This window comes from Neofelis nebulosa, chromosome 14 (genome assembly GCF_028018385.1).
Source record: "Neofelis nebulosa isolate mNeoNeb1 chromosome 14, mNeoNeb1.pri, whole genome shotgun sequence".
NCBI classification, from domain to species: Eukaryota; Metazoa; Chordata; class Mammalia; order Carnivora; family Felidae; genus Neofelis; species Neofelis nebulosa.
Genome location: NC_080795.1, coordinates 35,384,726 through 35,405,210, shown reverse-complemented (window position 1 = coordinate 35,405,210; position 20,485 = coordinate 35,384,726). Strand labels below are relative to the sequence as shown.

Genomic DNA, 20,485 nt, shown 5'->3' with positions numbered 1-20,485 from the left:
TCTGATACTGAAAAAAGTTAGGCCTTTGGCTGAAGGTGTTCCCCACATTCAGTGCACTTATAAGGCCTGTCTGGGCTGTGAATTTTCTGGTGTTGAATCAGGAACACACATTTGGCTAAAGTCTGCGCATAGGATCTTTCTCTATTGTAAATATTTTGGTGTCAAATGAGGTTGGACCTTTTGCTAAATCATATCCAATATTCACTTCATTCAAAGGACCTTGTTGCAGGATGAACTCTCCAGTGTTGAATTGGGTTAGGGAAGTGGCTGAAGAACTTCCCACACTCACCCCATTCATTAGGCCTTTTTCCATTGTGAATGCTTTCATGTTTAATGAGGCTGGAGATTTTGTATTAACAAAAAAGTTGCTGCATTAAAAATGCCTTTCTCCAGGGAGAATCCTCCAGTGTTAAATAAGTCTGGAGTTGTAGATAAAGGATTTTCCCCATTTGCTACAGTCAAAAGTCTTTCCTCCAGTGTGAACACTTTGATATTGAATAAGATAGAAGCACTGGCCAAAGAAATTCCCACAACTGCTGCACTTGTAAGGTGTTTCTCCAGTGTGAAATACCAATGTATGATTTATGGTGTATGGATTTATGGTTAAATAATTCTTGCATTCACCACATTTGTAAGGGTTTTATCTAGTGTATATTCTCTAGTGCTGAGTAAGCACTGTGATTAAAGTCACTGCCATACTAAGTGCATTTGTAATGCCTATGTTCAGTGTGAAAGGTCTCCTCCCATTTGGTGCTCCTGTGTGGCTTTCCATCCCTCACCTGATGTTTGAGAAGACCTGAATTAGGGAAAGCTTCTCACCGTCCCCATATATGAAGGACTTCTATGAAACATGTAGACTCTATAGTTCTTCAAATTTGAGATTCTGAACTTCTGAAGGGTTTCTCTCCACTGGGTAGTTTCTAGTGTGATGAAGGTTTACACTAAATCAGAAACATCTCCCACATATCCAATACACTATGACTGCCATCTGAACACACAGTTGGAAAATACCTTTCAAGAGAAGGCCACACATTGTTGGAGCGAACCTTCCGGTTCGACTTTATCTGCCTTGGGAGCATTGACCTGTGCCTTTCTATATACAAAAACATTCTGCTTAGAAGGTGCTTCTTCAGCGTTTACACCAAAAACCATGTCAGCACCACTCCCCCGCCCCCAGCCCTTCTTGCTATTGTTGGAATCATGTGTGATTGATCAGGTACTACATTAGTCTCACAGGGTTGCCATTACAAAATACCACAGACTGGGTGACTAAAACAACAGAAATTTATTTACTCACAGTTCTGGAGGCTAGAAGTCCAAAATTAAGGTTCTGGCAGGTTTGGTTTTTCCCGAGGCTTCTCTCCTTGATTTGCAGACAGCCACCTTTTTGCTGTGTGTTCACATGGCTTTTCCTCTTTGTACATGCAACACTGATATCCTTTCCTCTTCCTGTAAGGGCATTGGTCATGTTGGATTAGAGCTCCGTCCTTACAACCTAATTTAACTTTATTTATTTTCTAAAGGACCCACCTCCAAATACAGTTGCAATGGGAATTAGGGCTACAGCATACGAATTTTGCAGGGACACAATTTAACCCATAATGGGTGCCAAGAGCTCTCCTCTCTTCTCCAGTGGATAATTTCTGGGATGTAGAAGATGCAAGTCTTCTTAATTGTTGCTAAGTACTTCTTCAATCATAAAAAACAAAAAGCAGCCAAAATGACCACCACTATAGGGTTGGGGGTTTTTAAGATAGGATTTTCATGGGAAAGGGAAAACATGCTCCATATACAGTTATGAAGAACATAAAATCTAAATATTTTCCTGAAGATCAACTTGGCAAAATGTATCAAATTTCACAGTTTTTTACTTTTTGAGTCAAAATAGTAATTACATTTCCAGGAATCTATTTCCAAAAACACCTAATGGACATGCCCAAAGATTTCCTGTTTTTCTACTTTCCTATATATAACTTGCAATTGGATACATAAAATATATGTAGGAATACATTTTGATAAGCAAATTGTTATATATCTCATATATCTCATTCTGGAATATCATTATTTGAAATTCTCAATATAATAATAGCTTTTGGGGGAAATAAAAGGAACGGTATGTTAAAAGTAAATGTTGTAATATGCCCTAAGGTATCTACACGTTAAAAAATGTGCATTTTAGAGAGGTAAAAATTTGTGTTTGTAGTAGAATGTCCATAAAGAGGAACTGTTGTTGTTGTTGTTGTTGTTGTTGTTGTTGTTAAGCAAATTAACTAGTGATCGTGGTCAAATTGAGTAGGAAGATCAAGTCAGTTTTTTAACACAAACACTTTTGTTTTAGAAAAAAATATGAAAATATCTACAAAAAAGTAAGATAATCACCCACCTAATATAGGAACAATAATTTCAAATGTAGATACTGTGGATTGAGATATAAAGTATAATGCAAATTGGGTTTATATCTAGCCAAACTTTGTCCTTAAAGAATTAGAGGAAAATATACTCCTAAATATTTAGCTATTGAATTGCTTTTTCCCACATGGTTTTATTTTAGACAGAACAACACAAGATTTCAGGAAACATATTGAAAACTATGAGGCTTGCTTTGTCTGTGCCAAAGGAGGGGGAAAAAAAGTCAGAGCACATCCTGTGAGTGAGGGTGGGGGTTTCCCCTGAAGGAAATGGCCCGTCCCACTGTCCTTCCTGCTATGGAGAGAATGGGTGTTTTTTGGAAAACAGAGAGAGAAAAAACTCTTTCCACTGTCTAAGGCCAAAAGGTTGAGAGTCTCTGTGGTAAATGGGTCCAGAGAGTTTCCTTAGCAATGTGTGGGAGTAATAACTAGTTATCTGACACATGGAAGTGATCAGGAGATAGCAGTGGCCCTCCGTCTGGCTCAAGGTCCTTTGAGTTCAAAGAGTTACCCCTGCTATTGTGAATGAAATACCTTCGTTTTTCTGATTATTAAGATCAATTACTCCTGCTAGGATGGAGACTCCTTTCCTTGACTGCTGTCAGTGGTCTGCTGGTAAACGTTTAACAGCCAATTCTGGGGGTAGGGGTGGGGAGCCTTGATCTGTAGCATTTGCAGTTTCTATGGTGTAACTACTCCCCTTTTGGCTAATTTCAAGCTACTAATGCTGAGTTACATGTTGAGAAGGGATGCACATAATTGGTTCTGGCAGCCAGTACGAGCCTGCTGGTCTCCTGGCATGAGAAGTTTGAAGTGATACAACAGCAGCTATAGCTTAACATTGAATGGGAATATTGCTGTGGTCTATTGTAGATGCATTTTATTTCTGATAATCATGATCTCTGGGCTCACATAATAAAATTTTCAGGGACAATTTCCCAAGTGAGTCACAGAGAATGATGATAAGCTGGGTTCCTTCTTCTATCCCATAGTTCCTGGACCTACATACTCCACCTATTGGGGATGCAGCACCATATAATGTTTATTGATTTGGGGTACATACTGAAACTTAGAAGATGGTTCCCTAGGCTTGCAGTATCTTATCTCCAGGTTTGTATTTTAAGGGTGTTGTCAGAAGGTCATCCAATTGATCTAAAATGCTGTCAGTGTATTTGAGAGAACCAGTGGATCCTCTCGTCATGTGCCCACTATTGTAACTCTTTTGCCATTCAGTTTGACCAAGAAAGGCTTAATATTCCTTTCATCTTGATTAAACCTTAGAAAGCCTCTAGGCCTTGACCTCCCTTTTCTTGATAGCATTCCCATTAGAAAAGTTATATATTCTTCCTATATGCCTTTGACATGTAAATGTTTTAAAAAGCCTCTTATCTGTTTTACAATCCAGGAAAATCTTTCTCCTGGAGTCATTCTTTGAAATGTAGTCATCAGGAAAGGTAGGACCTGTATATCCCAGATTCTGTGGGAGAGTAGGAGACTAACTTCCGTGAACACCAATTAGCAAACACAGATGGCTAATCACAGAGAAAAACATTTGCAAACTCAATAACTCACTGTGTTCCACACATCCCATTGATCACCCTCCCAGATACCACCCTCTGGTACTTTTCCACTAGCTTATCCCAGCACTTAGAAAACCTTCTGTCTTTTATTTCAACAGAATTGAGTTCAGACTGAGCTTTGGCTTCTCTATTCTATTGCAGCCTTGAAGAAAGTCTTCTTTGACTATTTAACTAGGTTCAATGATTAACTCAGTTTGGCAATTTTTGCTGTGACGGGTCTTTTGGTCTGAGGTGATATTTTGTGAAATGCTGAGTAGGGGGGCCTAATACTATAAGCTTTTGGATATCGGGGCTATCTGAGGCCCTGGAGGCAGGAAAGGCATACAATACATGGAAAAAGATGGATCCTTGTTCTTTCCAGGATTGAAGGAGTCCTGTACAAGTCCACCTACCACCAATAGTCTGGTACTTGCCTCAAGTGATAATGCTATATTTGAGTTTCAACGTTTGTCCTTATGGTTAGCACATTAGATGTCGAGCAGTTATAGGACTTATCTTGGCCTTATGGGTGGGACCCCATGTTATTGACCCCTAACATAGCCTTTATCACTGCCATCATAGTTACATGAGTACATTAGGACAGTTATAGGGGTGGTTGATCGCAAAGACGAGTTCAGGCTGTTGTCTACTTGTTTGTTTAATGTCTCTCCTCTGTATTAATGTCTCCGGTGGGTATTAATACATGATACAAAGATCTTCATACTCAGTTCTCACCCATATATGTGTGTTCACAGATTTCCTTTCCACAATTTTTTCCTCTAGATATCTGACCCATTAACAAAGCTGTTTGCAAATGCTAATGAATCTATATTTATTCTTACCTTGGGACAGTTTTCTTTCCATACAAAGTAGATAACCAGGGGTGGTGCCCAAAGCTCTGTTCATTTGATAGATATCTCCTCACCACTCCCTTTCAATTGACTTTCTTAAGTGGATAGCTGTAATGCATCTTTGGGTTGACCCATATTTTGGACCAACCTACCTATAAACCAAACTAGACCTTTTCCTTCCTCTTTCAACTAGTCATAGGGAATGCTCATGCCACTCTAAATGTGGGCTGAGGGACAGTCTCTAGCATAGTGGCTATAGGTAACATGGACTCCTGAGCACCCTGCAATGCATCTCTCTCTCTCTCTCTCACCCGAGAGAGAGAAAGAGACAGATGCATTGCAGGGTGCTCAGGAGTCCATGTTGTATATGGACGATATAGATATAGATATAGATATAGATATAGATATAGATATAGATATAGATATGGTGAGAGAGAGAAGATATATATATAGAAAGAAAGAAAGAAAGAAAGAAAGAAAGAAAGAAAGAAAAGAAAGAAAGAAGAAAGAAGAAAGAAAGAAAGAAAGAAAGAAAGAAAGAAAGAAAGAAAGAAAGAAAAGAAGAAGAAGGGAAGGAAGGAAGGAAGGAAGGAAGGAAGGAAGGAAGGAAGGAAGGAAGGAAGGAAGGAAAAAGTCGATTTATTCTCAGGAATTGGTCCATGGGATTGTGGTCTCTAGCAGTCCAAAATCCACAGGACAGGACAGCCAGCTAGAAACTTAGGCAAAATGCAAAGTCAGTCTTGAGTCTGAAATCCATAGGTCATACCAGCAGTCTGGAAGTTCAAACAGGATTTCTGTATTACAGTCTTGAGACAGAATTCCTTTTTCTGTAGGAAACCTCAGTTTTTACTCTTATGGCTTTCAACTGATTGCATGAGATATACCTACATCATGGAGGGTAATGTTCTTAATTACATTTTTTAAATGTATTTAAATTTAATGTATTTAAATATGTTAAATTAAATTTAAATTTAAATTACTGTTTTTAAACACAAAATGCCTTCATAGCAACATCTACAGTTGTGTTTAACAAAACTGGGCACCATAGCCTAACCAAGTTGACACATAAAGTTAACCTCATCGTATTTATCTCCTTGTAGTAGAAAATAGGATTTTATTGGGGCGCCTGGGTGGCGCAGTCGGTTAAGCGTCCGACTTCAGCCAGGTCACGATCTCGCGGTCCGTGAGTTCGAGCCCCGCGTCGGGCTCTGGGCTGATGGCTCGGAGCCTGGAGCCTGTTTCCGATTCTGTGTCTCCCTCTCTCTCTGCCCCTCCCCCGTTCATGCTCTGTCTCTCTCTCTGTCCCAAAAATAAATAAAAAACGTTGAAAAAAAAATTAAAAAAAAAAAAAAAAAAAAAAAAAAGAAAATAGGATTTTATTTATTTATTTAATTTTTCATGCTCTCATGCATTTGGACAGTTTCATCTAATAATACAGGGAACATCTCATTATATTGGTTCCCAAAGGCTTCTGGTGGAAGTCTTTTATTTTTGTTATATAGGCCATTATTAATTTGTCCTACCTAGGATTTATTTAGTGGAGGTTATAAGCATCATTATCAAGTGAAGATAAATGTTTCACTAACTGGTAAAGTCTTAAGAAGAGAAGTTCAACAAGCATCAAAATTATTTTAGGCATTATTAGGGCTAATAAATAGTTTTTTAGATAGTGATATTCAAGTTAATGATCAGGGAAATCAAAAATCTCTTACTTTTAATCCATACCTGATTTAAAGCATGTCTTTGTTGACCACATACTCTGAGGAAGGCCATTGTGCTAAGTGTAGTAGGGTTTTCAAATTTTCATGGCAATAAATTCTTGTCCCCAAGAAGGGGAAATTTAAAACACTGAAGTGTACATTAAAAGTTGATGTTGCTACAATATTTAAAAAATGCAAAAAATAGAATTATGATTCCTATTCCTATTACAGTAAATCGGAATGCACATCTTCAGTAAACATCCTTACCTTGACTTTTCCCCACTGAGATGCTATTCGATTAGGTTAAGGTAACATCCTCCCTAAAAGTAGTAAGCAATAAACTGAGCTTTTTCTCATCAACAATTTACTCCAGTAACAAAGCATTAAGTTTAAAAGGATTTATAATAAGGTGGGTAAAAAGTGATTAAAAATAAACCACAGTCATTTCAATCAAAATTTTAAAGCTGTTATTTATTTTAAACACAGTTGATGTAATTAATTCCCCTTCACCTCTCTCCCCCACTCCAAAGAGCAGCTCTTAGATTTCATTAAAAATCTAATGGAGATTTTTTCTGTTTTAAGTTGAGACCCAGATCTTATCTGTACCTGGTGGGGTCCTGTTTGCTAATTAGCAAATGTGACTCTTTTTACATGCAAATCATTTCTAGCTTCTAACACCAACATTGATAGCTTCATTATTGGGAAAGGCAAATTTTTGTAGCAGTGGACGGGGTGGCAATAGAGTTAACATTTAACTTTTATTTTGTCAGGCAGATCTCGCAAATTCCTAGGTCTGATGAACAAGTAGGACCTTGCATGTATATCTGGAAGACAGAAATCAATTCCACATGCCTAGGATATAAACAACCAACTCTGGATGCAAAGAACATCAAGTGAAGGCTTCAAAAGGTGTAATTTAAGGAGCATTTTTAGTTTCCTAATTACTTTATTGAACTTTTAACTTCCTTCGTAAGTAAAGATTGTTTCTTGTTACAAATGGCTTTCATTAGGAGACATATCCTTTTTACCTCCTGTTCTTGGGAAAAACACTTTTCTTCTGAGTAAATTGGCAGGAAAGAGAACATGGAAAACTGTTGTATTGGAGGATGAGTCAAGGCCTTGGCTTTATGTAGCTGATTTACATTAGTACTTGAAAACTGTACAAGAACCTTAATAATCTGCTTACGTTTTCATTAATTACTGACATTCTACTTTAGCTCAGCTATGTTTGTGATAGTTCGTAATCACTATACTCCAGCATCTTCTGCCTTCTGGCATACTGCTAATTTTAATTTTTCATATATTCTTAATGGAAAAGAAACACTTTTTCATGCACTCCCATGGCAATATCTCACAGTAAAGAATAAAGGACACTAAGAAATAGTGTTAATTTGCCTAAAAGTGATGTAATACTGTGTCTTTCTTTAGATAAAAAAAAATTATCCAAGGAAAATTTACTGAAATATGATAGGACCAAGCTAATTAAAAAATATTATTTTGGAATTGTGAGTTACTTCTAAGATGGGTATTAACAAAATTTTGGACTTAGGCAGCTGCTGCTTTGCACACTCCATCCCTAATCGCTCTTTACCTATTCTTTATTCCGCCGGACCCTCATACACATATACTATTGGTGAAACCATCCTGCAGATAGTCAATATTCTTCCTGCATTAGTCATTATTAGTCTCCTAATGTCAGTCTATGCATCTCCTAGAACTCTGAGAGAGCTCTGAGAGATGTTTGGTGAAACATCATGTTTTAATGGTAGCAGCTCTTAGTGGACTGCCTTTCATCCATCAGCATGACTATTTTACTTGCAAAGGCAAATTATCTGCCCTGGGTAAAATTCTGTTCCCTCTTAATTCATCAACAAATACCGTATATGCTATTTGAAAAGTTTACTATTAGGCCTAAAAACATTTCAGTGTTTTCCCCTTCTTAAAATTTTAAAATCCTCACAAGCCTTGTCAGGCCTGCCTGATTTGGCTCCTGACCTCCTCTCTAAATTTGTCTTTTACTCTCATTCCCTCATCACTTTACTGAGATATAATTGACATCCAATAAATGCACATACTTGAAGCTTACAATTCAATGTTTTGACATGCTTAGATCAATGAAACTATATCATCATCATCAAGATAACGAACTTATATAGCACTTTCTGAAGTTTCTTAATGTTGTTTTATAATCCCTTCCTCCCAACCTAACTCTTTTCCCTCTCTGGGAAACCAGTGATCAGCTTTCTGTCATGAATAATGTTTACATTTCAGAGTTTTATATAAGTGGAATAATACAATGTGTATTCTTTTTTATCTGGTTCTTTAGCTTAATTATTTTGAGAGTCATCCATGCTAATTATTACCAGTAGTTCACTTCTTATGATTGCTAAATTGAATTCCATTGTATGGAAATGCCATATTTATTTGCTTACCTGTTGATGGACTTTTGTTGTTTTTAGCTTTTGACTATTTCAAACAAATTGATATAAATATTTGTGCATAAGTCTTTGTATAGACATACCTTCCTTTTTGGGAGCATACTTGGGAGTAAAATGTTAGGATAAATATAAGTGCCTGCTTAGCCATTTAACCTGCCAGGGTGGTTATATCATTTTGTATGTCTAACAATTGTGCACGAGGGTTTTACTTTCTCCACATTTCACCAACACCTGATATAGTCGGTGTTTTAAATTTAACATTGTTACAAGTTTGTAGTGGTATCTTATTATAGTTTTAATATTTTTCTTTAATTACTAATGATGATGAGCATCTTTTTATATACTTATTTGAAATCCAGTATATATTTTTGATGAGGTATATGTTCAAAGTTTTATCCATTTTTTTTTTAGTTTAGTTTTTTTCATTTGTTTTCTATTGTTTTTGCTTGGTTTTAAGTGCTCTCTAAATATTCTGGATACAAGTCCTTTATCAGATCTGTGCTTTGCAAATAGTTTTTACCAGTTTGTAGCTTACCTTGTCATTCTTCTACCAGTATCTTTGAAAGAACAGAAACTTTCAATTTTAATGGAAGTCCAGTTTATTATTTTTCTTTTATAGATTTGTTTGTTTGTTTTGAGAGAGAGAGAGAGAGAGAGAGAGCATGTGCTCAAGAGCTGGGCAGAGGGACAAAGGGGCAGAAGGAGAGAGAGAGAGAGAGAGAGAGAGAGAGAGAGAGAGAGAGAATCTTAAGCAGGCTCCACACTCATCATAGGCCCAACATGGAGCTCCATCCCACAACCCTGGGATCATGATCTGAGCCAAAATCAAGAGTTGGACACTCAACCAACCGGGCCACCCAGGCGCCCTATAGATTTTGTTTTTTATATCATACTTAAGAAATCTTTCCCTATCCCAAAGTCGCAAATATTTTCTTCTATGGTTTTATAGTTTTAGGTTTTAGACTTAGGTCGAGGATCAATTTTGAGTTAATTTATATATCTGGTGCAAGGTATTGATCAAAATCTACTTTTTGCATATGGATGTTCAATCATTTCAGTATAATTTGTTGAAAGACTATCCTTTCTCTACTGAATTGGCATTGGATTTTGTCAAAAATCATTTCTCTTACACCTGTGAATATAGTTCTGGACTCTATATTCAGTTCCATTGATTTATTTATCTATCTTGATGCAAATACCATGCTATATTGATTACTGTAGTTTTATTTTGTCTTAAAATCAGGTAGTACTAGCCAGCCCTCGGGCTTTGTTCTTCTTTGGCTAAGTTGTTTTGCATATTCTTTGTTTGTTTATTTTGAGAGAGAAACAGCACAAGTGAGGGAGGGGCAGAGAGAGAGGAGAGAGAGAATCCCAAGCAGGCTCTGGGCTGCCAGCGCAGAGCCTAATGTGGGGCTTGAATTCACAAAACCACGAGATCATGACCTGAGCCAAAACCAAGAGTCATAAGCTTAACCGACTGAGCCACCCAGGCACCCCTGTTTTGCCTATTCTAAGTCTTTTGAATTTCATTAAAAATTTTAGTCAGATTGTAAATTGCTTTAAAAAATTGTCATTTTTTTGTTTTATTGAGTTATAATTTACATAACATAAAATTCACACATTTTATGTGTGTAAATGAAAAAGTTTAAATACATTTATAGAGTTGGGTAACCATCAAAATTAAGTTTTAAAATATGTTCAGTACCCCCAAAATATTCTTATCTGTTTGCATTTAATTTCCTTTCCCACCACCAGCTCTAAGCAGCCACTATTTTTTTGTTTTGTTTTGTTTTGTTTTATGTTTCTCTAGATGTGCCTTTTCTGGACACTTTATATGAATGGAATCATACAATATGTTATGTTTCATCTAACTTCTTTTACTTTATCAGTATATCGTTCATTTTTACTGTTGAATAGTGTTACATTGTAAGGATAACCAGATATAGTTTATCCATTAATCTGTAAGTGGACATTTGGGTTGTTTCCAATTTTTAGCATCGTTTAAGGATACTATATGAATATTTGCATGCAAGTCTTCACATGGACATACAGTTTCACTCTTGGGTAAATTTCTAGGAATTTAATTGTTAGGTCATTGGCTACCTTAACTTTTAAAAAAGTTTTTTTTTATAAAAATGAAAAAAAGGTTTCACTTTTCAGAGCATTTTTAGGTTCAGAGCAAAATTGAGCACAAAATATAGAGGAATTCCTATAAATTCCCTATGCCCACAGATGCACAACCTCCCCCACTATCAGCACCCTTCACTACGGGGAACATTTGTTATAATTGATGAACCTACATTGATCCATTATTGTCACCCAAAGTCTGTAGTTTATATTGGGTTCCTTTTTGATGTTGTAAGTTTTTTGGGTTTTGAGAAATGTACAGTGACATATATCCACCAGTATAGTATCATATGAAGTATTTTCACTGCCCTAAATATCCTCTGTGCTCCGCCTATTCATTGCTGTCTCTCTCCTAATCCCTGGCAACCACTTATCTTTTTACTTTCACCATGATTTCTCCTTATCAGGATGTCCTATAGTCAGAATCATGCAGTATGTAGTCTTTTCAGATTGGTTTCTTTCACTTAGTAATATGCATGTAAGCTTCTTCTATACCCTTTCATGGTTTGATAGTTCATTTGCTTTTATCACTGAATAATATTGTACTGTCTGGATGTACCAGTGTGTTTATCCATTCATCTACTGAAGGGCATCTTTATTGTTCCAAGTTTTGGCACTTAGGAAAAAGCTACTATAAACAGCTGTGTCCATGTTTTTGTGTGGACATAAATTTTCAAGTTTTCAACTCATTTGGGTAAATACCAAGAAATGTGACACTGGATTGTATGCTAAGAGGGTAATTTAATTTTAATTTATTAATTAAATTAATTAATTTAATTAAGAATTTATTAAATTATTAAGAATTTATTAAATTTATTAAATTAAGAATTAATTAAATTATAAATTAAATTAATTAATTTAATTATAAATTAAATTAATTAATTTAATTAAGAAACCACCAAACTTTCATCCAAAGTGTCTGTACCATCATCAGCAATGAATGAGAATTCCTGTTGCTCCACATGTCTGTCAGTTTTTAGTGAAGTTTACAGATTTTGGCCATTCTAATAGGTGTTTAACAGTAACTTATTATTGTTTTAATTATCAATTCCCTACTAACATATGATGTGGAGAATCTTTTCAGATGCTTACATGTCATCTGTATATCTTCTTTTGTGAGATGTCTGATCAGGTCTCTTGCCCACTTTTAAATCAGGTTTTTAATTTTCTTATTGTTGAGCTTTGAGGTCTTTGCATATTTTGGATAACAGTCTTTAATCAGACATTTCTTTTGCAAATATGAGACACATCTCATTCTTTTGATAACATCACTTGCAGTAAGGTTTTTTCTTTCATGAACTGTGACTTTGTTGTTGTATCTAAAAAGTCATTGTTGTACTCAAGGTCACTTAAATTTTTCTTAAGTAATCTCTAGGAGTTTTACAGTGTCATGTTTTCTGTTTAGGCCTGTGATCCATTTTGAGTTAATTTTAATGAAGGGTGTTGGTCTGTGTCTGGATTCATTAAAAAAAATTGTTTAATTTGTCTGGTTTCACAAGTTCATAGCTGGAGAAATTTACTTTGGGATGAATTGTAGTTTGAATGTCACTTATAACTGATTTAGATTATATTTAAATGAGACTGTATATGAATTGATACTGAAATGAGTTAAGACTTTAAAGGCTATTGGGATAGAATGAATGTATTTTGCATTTGAGAAAAACGGGAATTTTGGGGGGCCAAGGGGTGGAATGATTTGGATTGAATTGTGTCCCTCAAAATACATATGTTGAAGCCCTATCCTCCAATGTGTGATAGTATTTGGAGACAGGTTTTTGGGAGGTAATTAGGGTTAGATTAGGTCATGAAAGCAGGTCTTTCAATATGGGATTTTTGCCCTTGTTGTATCTCTCTCCCTCTGTGAGCGTACACTGAGGAGTAGCCATGTGAGCAAACAGTGAGATGGCACCTGTCTATGAGTCAGGAGAGGAATCCACACCAGAACCCAAATCCACTGGCACCCTAATCTTAGACTTCCAGCCTCTAGAACTATGAGAAACTAAATTTCTGTAGTTTAAGCCATCCAGTGATTGGTATTTTGTTTTGACAGCCTGAACTAAGATACCATCCGTTTGTGAGGCATTATCTTCCCATAATCAGAGGATTGACTTAATGATTAAGCTCATAGTCCACTCCCCTACCCTGTTCTGTTTCTGTTGCAGTAGTCAGGACCCTCTTGATTTTTATAGATAGAAACTCAATACACACACACACACACACACACACACACGTAAAGCAACAAAAAAACCAACTGGCTTCTGTAACTGGGAAGTCTTAGGGAAGGCTGAATCATGAGGTTAAAAATATTATTAGAATTCCATCTCAGCCCTGCATAAATCTAATGGCCTATGCTTGGAGACACTCCTCTATGTAGAAGCAAGATGGGTACAGGGCAAGTCACAGTTTCATATTTCCTGCTGAGCAGTATCATCCCTGTTGCCATCTACATCTCCCCCACATCATAACAAAGATACCCTAACTACATTTTCCTGAGCTCCTTGTTGGCAGAGTTTCCTGTTTAACAATGAGTGGCACATTTTGAGGAGACATGAAAATTCTAAGAGAAGGAGAAGCCGTTATTCTCCAGCTGTAGTCGGGTGTGGGGGCAGTGGGTCTATAGACATGAGTTTTACCATCAACTTCCAGGTATCTTGTTAGAATCGCCCATATTGATGCTGCCACCATCTGAAATGACTGGAAAGCATTTTTGTAAATTTTGTATTTCTAATTTTCATGAAATCTACCAATGGCCTTTCTGATCTTTATTTTCCAGCCCTTCCTAGGGCTGTGTAAGCCTCTGATAACCCACATCAGGGCCCTTGCTGCTTGAAGTGCTTAGGAAAGAATCTGCTTTCCTATCAGAATATAAATGATACAGTAAGAACAATGCATCCTTATAGCTGTTTCTCTCAAAGAATAAGAAAATGACCCTCTTTTAGTATCCATATCAATTTCTTCAAATAAACATCAATTGTATTAATTATGTTATTTGCCCATACCTGCAAAAAATCACTGTGTTTAGGCTCAGCCTTAGGAACTTCTTTATCCTTACAGCGTGGATGATGGGACCTTTTGACTGTCAGACAACAGAGTCACAAAGAATGGAAAAGTGGAAGTTTCTAGAAGATAGGAATAGAAATGATATTAGAAGGGCAAGATATATAGCATTTTGATCCACACAAAATAGCTATGCTACCACACATTTATTGTTTTGCCTTTTATAAAAAGTGGAATAAACTGTATTGTCCAATGAAGGGACATGGTACTTATTGAAGTCAGAGATTTCAAAATTCTGTTCGCATTCATCTTCAAAAAGAGTAGTTACATTCAGTTTAATTCACTGAATTATACCTATCAATTCACTGGCACAATTATGAAGGCAGAGAAACATCACATAACTGACAAATAAGAACTGTAATCTTTCATCTCTCTAACAGAGTTTAAGACTCTTTTTTCACCTTAGCAACTAATTAATAATTTCAATCACTTACATAATTTTTATATACAGAAATGATGCACTTATTACAAACATAATATTTTCCTACACATTCCTTTATACATTTTGAACTTTTAAAACTTGATCTACATCAAATTATAAGAAATTGAGAAATAATGGAAGGTCACAAGTGGTATTCCATTTCTCTTTTTATATTATAGAATATTTTAGACATATAAAATCCACTAATGATGTTTTAGGGTAAAGCTAAAGAGTTCTTATAAAGACACAAAACCAAATGATACAAGCAAGTAGAAGTTTGTTTCTTCCTCTTATATTACTATTGCAAGGCAGCTGTTAAAAATTGGTAGTTCTCCTTACATTCATGGAGAAGGTCTTCAATTATTCCTTCGTTTTGTGTCTTATGGTATCATTCTAATTTTCTTGTTTGAGACTGGCCAATGCCATGTATTGGTTGAAGCCCATCGTAAAAGAAAGATGTGAATCATGGAGGAGACATACCTATCTCTTTTTTAAATTGAGGTATAATTGACATACATTATATTAATGTAGGTATGCAATACAATGATTCAACATTTGTATATACTGCAAAATGAATGTCACAATAAATCTAGTTACCATCTGTCACCACACAAAGATACAAGATTCTTTGCTGTTGTAGTGAGAACTTATAAGATTTAGTCTCCTAGCAGCATTCAAATATATAGTACAGTATTATTGAATATAGTCCATATGCCCTATATTATTATATTTACATGATTATTTTATAACTGGAAATTCATACCTCTTGACCCCATTTACCCATTTTGCCCACTCCTAAAACCCCATTCCCCTAAGGCACCCACCAATCTGTTACCTGTAGCTTTAAGTTTTAGTTTAGTTTGTTCATTTGTTTTATATTTGAGATTTCATGTATAAGTGAAGTCATACAATATTGTGGTTCACTGTCTGACTTACTGCACCTAGCACAATACTTTCAAGGTCCATCCATGATGGACTTTGCAAATGGCAAGACTTCATTCTTTTTATGATTCAGTATTCCATTTTGTGTGTGTGTGTGTGTGTGTGTGTGTGTGTGTGTACACCGTTCATTCATCAGTAGATGTTTCGGTTATTTCCATATTTTGGCTATTGTAAATAATGTGCAGTAAACTTAGGGGTGCATATATCTTATCAAACTTTGGTTTTATTTTTCTGGATAAATACCCAGAAGTAGAATTGCTGGATCATATGGTAGTTCTATTTTTTTTTAATGTTCATTTTGAAGGAGGGGGTAGGGGCAGAGAATGAGAATCCCAAGCAGCCTTCCCACTGTCAACGCAGAGCCTGACATGGACACTGTGCTCCATTTGAGGAACCCTGAGATCACCACCTGAGCCGAAATCAAGAGTCACACGCTTAACCGAGGGAGCCACCTAGGCGCCCCTGGTAGTTCTATGTATCCATACTATCCAACATTCATTCATTAGTTTATTTAGAACTACACTGTATGATTAGGGGCTTGATTGCGGGGATTACCTTCTAAGATTACTTCTGATTCATATCAGATATAAATGCAAATTGAAAAGAAAAATAATAGAAATTATATTTGCTGACTATATTAGAATGTGAATGAGTGAATTTTTCTTAGCAATAAGAGACGCACATGCCTCTTCACCTGGAACAATTTTGGATAGCGATATACCCATCACTGCCCAAAGTTTCCTCCCGATCCCTGTATTGCTACTATTTGTGTATTAGAGGACTTAGCATAAGATCTATCTTCTATGCAAAGTTTAACTATACAATACAGTATTGTTACCTATAGGCATGCTGTAGATTAGATCTCCAGAACTGATATATCTTGCATAACTGATACTTTGTATTCTTTGACCAGCATCTCCTTATTCTCCCTTCTCCCAGCCCCTGGTAACCATCTTTCTACTCTCTGCTTCTTAAGTTTGCTTTTTCAAATTCCACATGTAAGTGAAATGATACATACAATAATGTCTCCAGGCCTATCCATGGTATCACAGATCAGACTTTCCTTCTTTTTTAAGGCTAAATATTATTTCATTTTATGTATATACCACATTTTCTTTATCCATTAATCTGTTGATGGGCATTTAGGTGGTTTGTTGGCTATTGTGAATAGTGCTTCAATGAACATGGGAGTGCACATAGCTCTTCAAGATAGTGGTTTCATTTCCTTCTGATAAATACTCAGCAGCAGGATTGCTGGATCATATGGTAGTTCCAGTTTTAATTTTTTTAAGAACCTCCATATGTTTTCCATAAACTGTACCAATTTGCATTCCCACTAACAGTGTATCAGTATTCCCTTTTCTCCCCATATTCAGCAACACTTGTAATTTTTTTTTAAATACTAGCCATCTCAATAGGTGTGATGTGATATATCAGTGTATTTGATTTGCATTTCTCTGAAGATTAGTGTACATATACATGTACAGCATTTATTTGTCTTCTTTGGAGAAATATGTCTCTAGTCCTTTGCCCATTCTTCAAAATGGGTTATTTATTTATTTATTTATTTATCATTATTATTTTTGCTATTGAGTTATAGGAGTTCCTTATATTTTTTAGATATTAATCGCTTATCTGGTATATATGACTTGCAAATATCTCCCATTTTGTAGGTTGCCTTCTCATTTTGTTGATTTTTTCGTTTGTTTTGCAGAAGGTTTTTAGTTTCTTTGTTTTTACTTTTATTGTCCCTATGTTTTGGTGTCACTCAAAATATCTTTGTCAAAACCAGTGTCAAAGAGCTTTTTGCCTATGTTCACTGCTAGGAGTTTTAAGAGTTCAGGTTTTATGCTAAACCCTAATCTAATTTGAGTTTTTGTGTGATATAACTGCTCTGCCATCCAGTGGGTTCCACTGAATCTTCTGCAGCTCATGTCCATGTTTGTTCCTCCTTAAATACTTTTTCTCATATATTATGTCATACAGAGTTTTGTTATATACTACAGTTATTTTATCAATTTACTAATTGTTTCTATTAAGCTTCCCCATTAAGTAACTGAGAGTTGTAGCTCTAATTGGTCCAGTACAATGCTACAATATTTCTTACAATTTTATTTTTCCCCTAAACTACAGATTCTTAATGGGTGGCTTGGGTATATGTCAGATTCTTTCAAATGCATCAATGGATAAGAACAACACTTAAGAGGGAGTGTCAATAATCCCTCCCCCTGATTTTTATGTATTATTTTGAAAGAAAGGACCATAGCACTCCTTGCTGAGTGCAGAGCCTTCTTAAGTCTCTCTCTCTTCCTCTGCCCCTGCCCCTCCCTTGCTCAGGGACACTCTCGTGCTCTCTCTCTCTCTCTCTATCTTTCTCAAAAAAGCACTCCAAGTGGTTCCATTGTGCAGTCAAAGATTGAGAAGCACTGCTTTAGATTCTCACTGTAATTTTGGTTTCTCATGTTCTTTATACTCTCAATCATTGCTTTATCATTCTTGTTTATAAGGGAGGATTGTTGGACAGAAAGTAGGCTCCCTCTAGGGCATCAAAAGTGTTCTTACAACAATATAATACTCTAATTTTTTAAACTATTTTCCTTATAATGCCTTTAATGTAAAATTATTCTATATTAGTAGTCACTCCCAAGCAATGAGCAGATGTGGGTATGACCTAAGCAGAGATAGAAAGAAAGAATCTATTTCTTTTATGTAGAGGTCAAAAAGCCCTATGGCAGGTAAATAATGCCCTCATGGTTATGACATAGAAAAATTCTCAAGATAAAATGACCTTTCAAGTGGTAGAAAATGACCTTTTGGAGAAAATTTCCTGAGTACTGTTTAGAGGGCTCATTTAGAAAATGCCACCTATCTGCTGAGTAAAGGCATGTTCTGAACAAAATGATTTTATATTTAGTTTGAACTTTATACAAGCAATTTGGCTATTCCTGATATAGCATGCAGTGGCAAGAAAAAAAGAGATTAACACCATTCTTTCTAAGCATTGAAGTATAAACTGACTAAGCATGCCAAAGCTAAGTGTCAATTTACTTTTTCAGATAGTGTCATGATAAGTTTTGTGATATTCTTTATTTCTGCCACAAAGAGATTAAAATGTTTTTTATAGAAAACCTTCAACATGATGTGGCACAAATTATGTCATATAAATAAAAGAGCAAATAAAATCTACTGTTACACATATTCTACATTATTTCTGGTTTTTCTACAAATATTCTTAGCAAAATCTTATCAGCGATGTGTTTTTATCTCTGTAGAAAGGGATTCTATACTTTTTTTGACCCTAGCTAGTATTCATATTATCATAGTTCTAAATTCTACTTCAGACATCTTTCTTATATCTGTGTTGATTAAGCCTCTGGCTGTTATTTCTTCCATTTTTTATTTTGGGGTGAATTCCTTTGTTATTTTGGAGTATGAAAAAAATTAATAAAATTAAAAAATAAAAATTAAGAAATTAAAACAAAACAAAACAAATCAAATAATAGAAGTGAGATCCGGGGCATCTGGGTGGCTCAGTCGGTTAAGTGTTTGACTTCAACTCAGGTCATGATCTCATGGTTTGTGAGTTCAAGCCCCACGTCAGGCTCTGTGCTGACAGCTCAGAGCCTGGAGTCTGCTTTGGATTCTGTGTCTCCCTCTCCCGCTCGCACTTTGTCTCTCTGTCTCTCAAAAATAAATAAACATTAAAAAATAAAAAGAAAGAAGTGAGATCCTAGGTATGTTTTGGTCTGCTTATTGAAATAAGCTTGATGGAATAGAGAAAAAATGGAAAAAAATCAAGAAAAGATAAGAAAATATTTAAAAATTTAAAAATATATATAAAAACAGAATAAAATTAAATAGAACAAAATATTTAAAAATATAAAAATAAAGTAAAAGAAATTAAAAAATTAAAAAAAGAAAAGAAAAACTAGTTTTTCTCTTTCTGTATCCAAGAAAAAGAAAAGAAAGAAAAAACAATTTAAACAAAAACAGAAGAAAAAAAATGAACTAATAAATGGACCAGCAAACAGAATGAAACCTGAATGAGGTACATCCAGTTTCCCCTAGAACTCAAACTATGAAGCACTCTACAGTCCAGAGACTAAGCAGGTGGAGGGACTTGTGCTAGTCTTCTAGGGGATGTGTTTGGAGGGCGCTGTTGGGAGGGGCTTGGTGTAATGGCTCCGTTCTCCACGGAGAGAACGGATCAGCATGACATGCATGCATGGGAGAGGTGCCAGTGGCTTCACCCAGCTCCTTAGTCTCTGGCACAGGAACTTTGCACTCTTCCCGACCCATGATCAAGCACCCCTCCTTTGTCTTAGGCCTTTGTCCAGTCCCACCTCTACCCTGTCGGTGTCCAAGCCATCCGCTTGCCAGGACACACCTCCCTCCAGAGTTTTATCTCAAATGGGGATATGTTTCAAAACCCTACACTTCAGAGACCCCCATGGCTTGGACCTGAGCCAACTTTCTGGGGGAGGGTCACACTGAGCAACAGCCAGGTGCAGGCTTGCCTAGAAAACATCTGTGCCATTGTGCAGCAGCAGAGATTCTGAGATTCTGGCAAATCACAACACAGAACCGGCATCAGGTTTCACCATACCCTGGTGTTTTTGTCCCAATACCAGAAAACGTGGCTGCTCTCCAGGGTCTGCTAGGACCTTTGCCTAGGGGGAGGCCATATGGCCTCTACCAAATGCTCTTCAAGCAGGGGAACTGCTTCTTCCTGTGTGGCACATGGACCCCTCAACACCACTGTCTGCTCCTGGGCATCCTGAGCTCCGGAACTTCAGACGTTGTGCTCTACTCTTTGTAGAATCTTGGTGGTATTGAAACCCTCTCCTTTCTTCCCATCAGTGGTTTTGGGGAACAGATTTCTCGTGCAAGTCAGTCCCCTGCAAGTGTTTTCACTCTTTCTCTCTCTTTCTCTCCAACTGCTTTCTGGGGATTGTTTTTCCTGCACTCTTCTGACACACCGC

General features: G+C 36.3%; 1 long non-coding RNA gene across 3 annotated transcripts in view; it reads right to left on the bottom strand.

Moving 5' to 3' along the window:
- Nucleotides 1-20,485, bottom strand: part of LOC131494262 (uncharacterized) — an 83,021-nt gene that overhangs the window by 15,710 nt on the left and 46,826 nt on the right. For 2 of the 3 annotated variants that reach the window (XR_009253281.1, XR_009253280.1), the window contains exons 2-4: nucleotides 14,083-14,202; nucleotides 6,786-6,838; nucleotides 1,298-1,449 (exon numbers count right to left, since the gene is read on the bottom strand). This is a non-coding gene — a long non-coding RNA (uncharacterized LOC131494262). The remainder of the gene's footprint in view (nucleotides 1-1,297; nucleotides 1,450-6,785; nucleotides 6,839-14,082; nucleotides 14,203-20,485) is intronic. The other variant, XR_009253279.1, reaches the window with a different exon arrangement.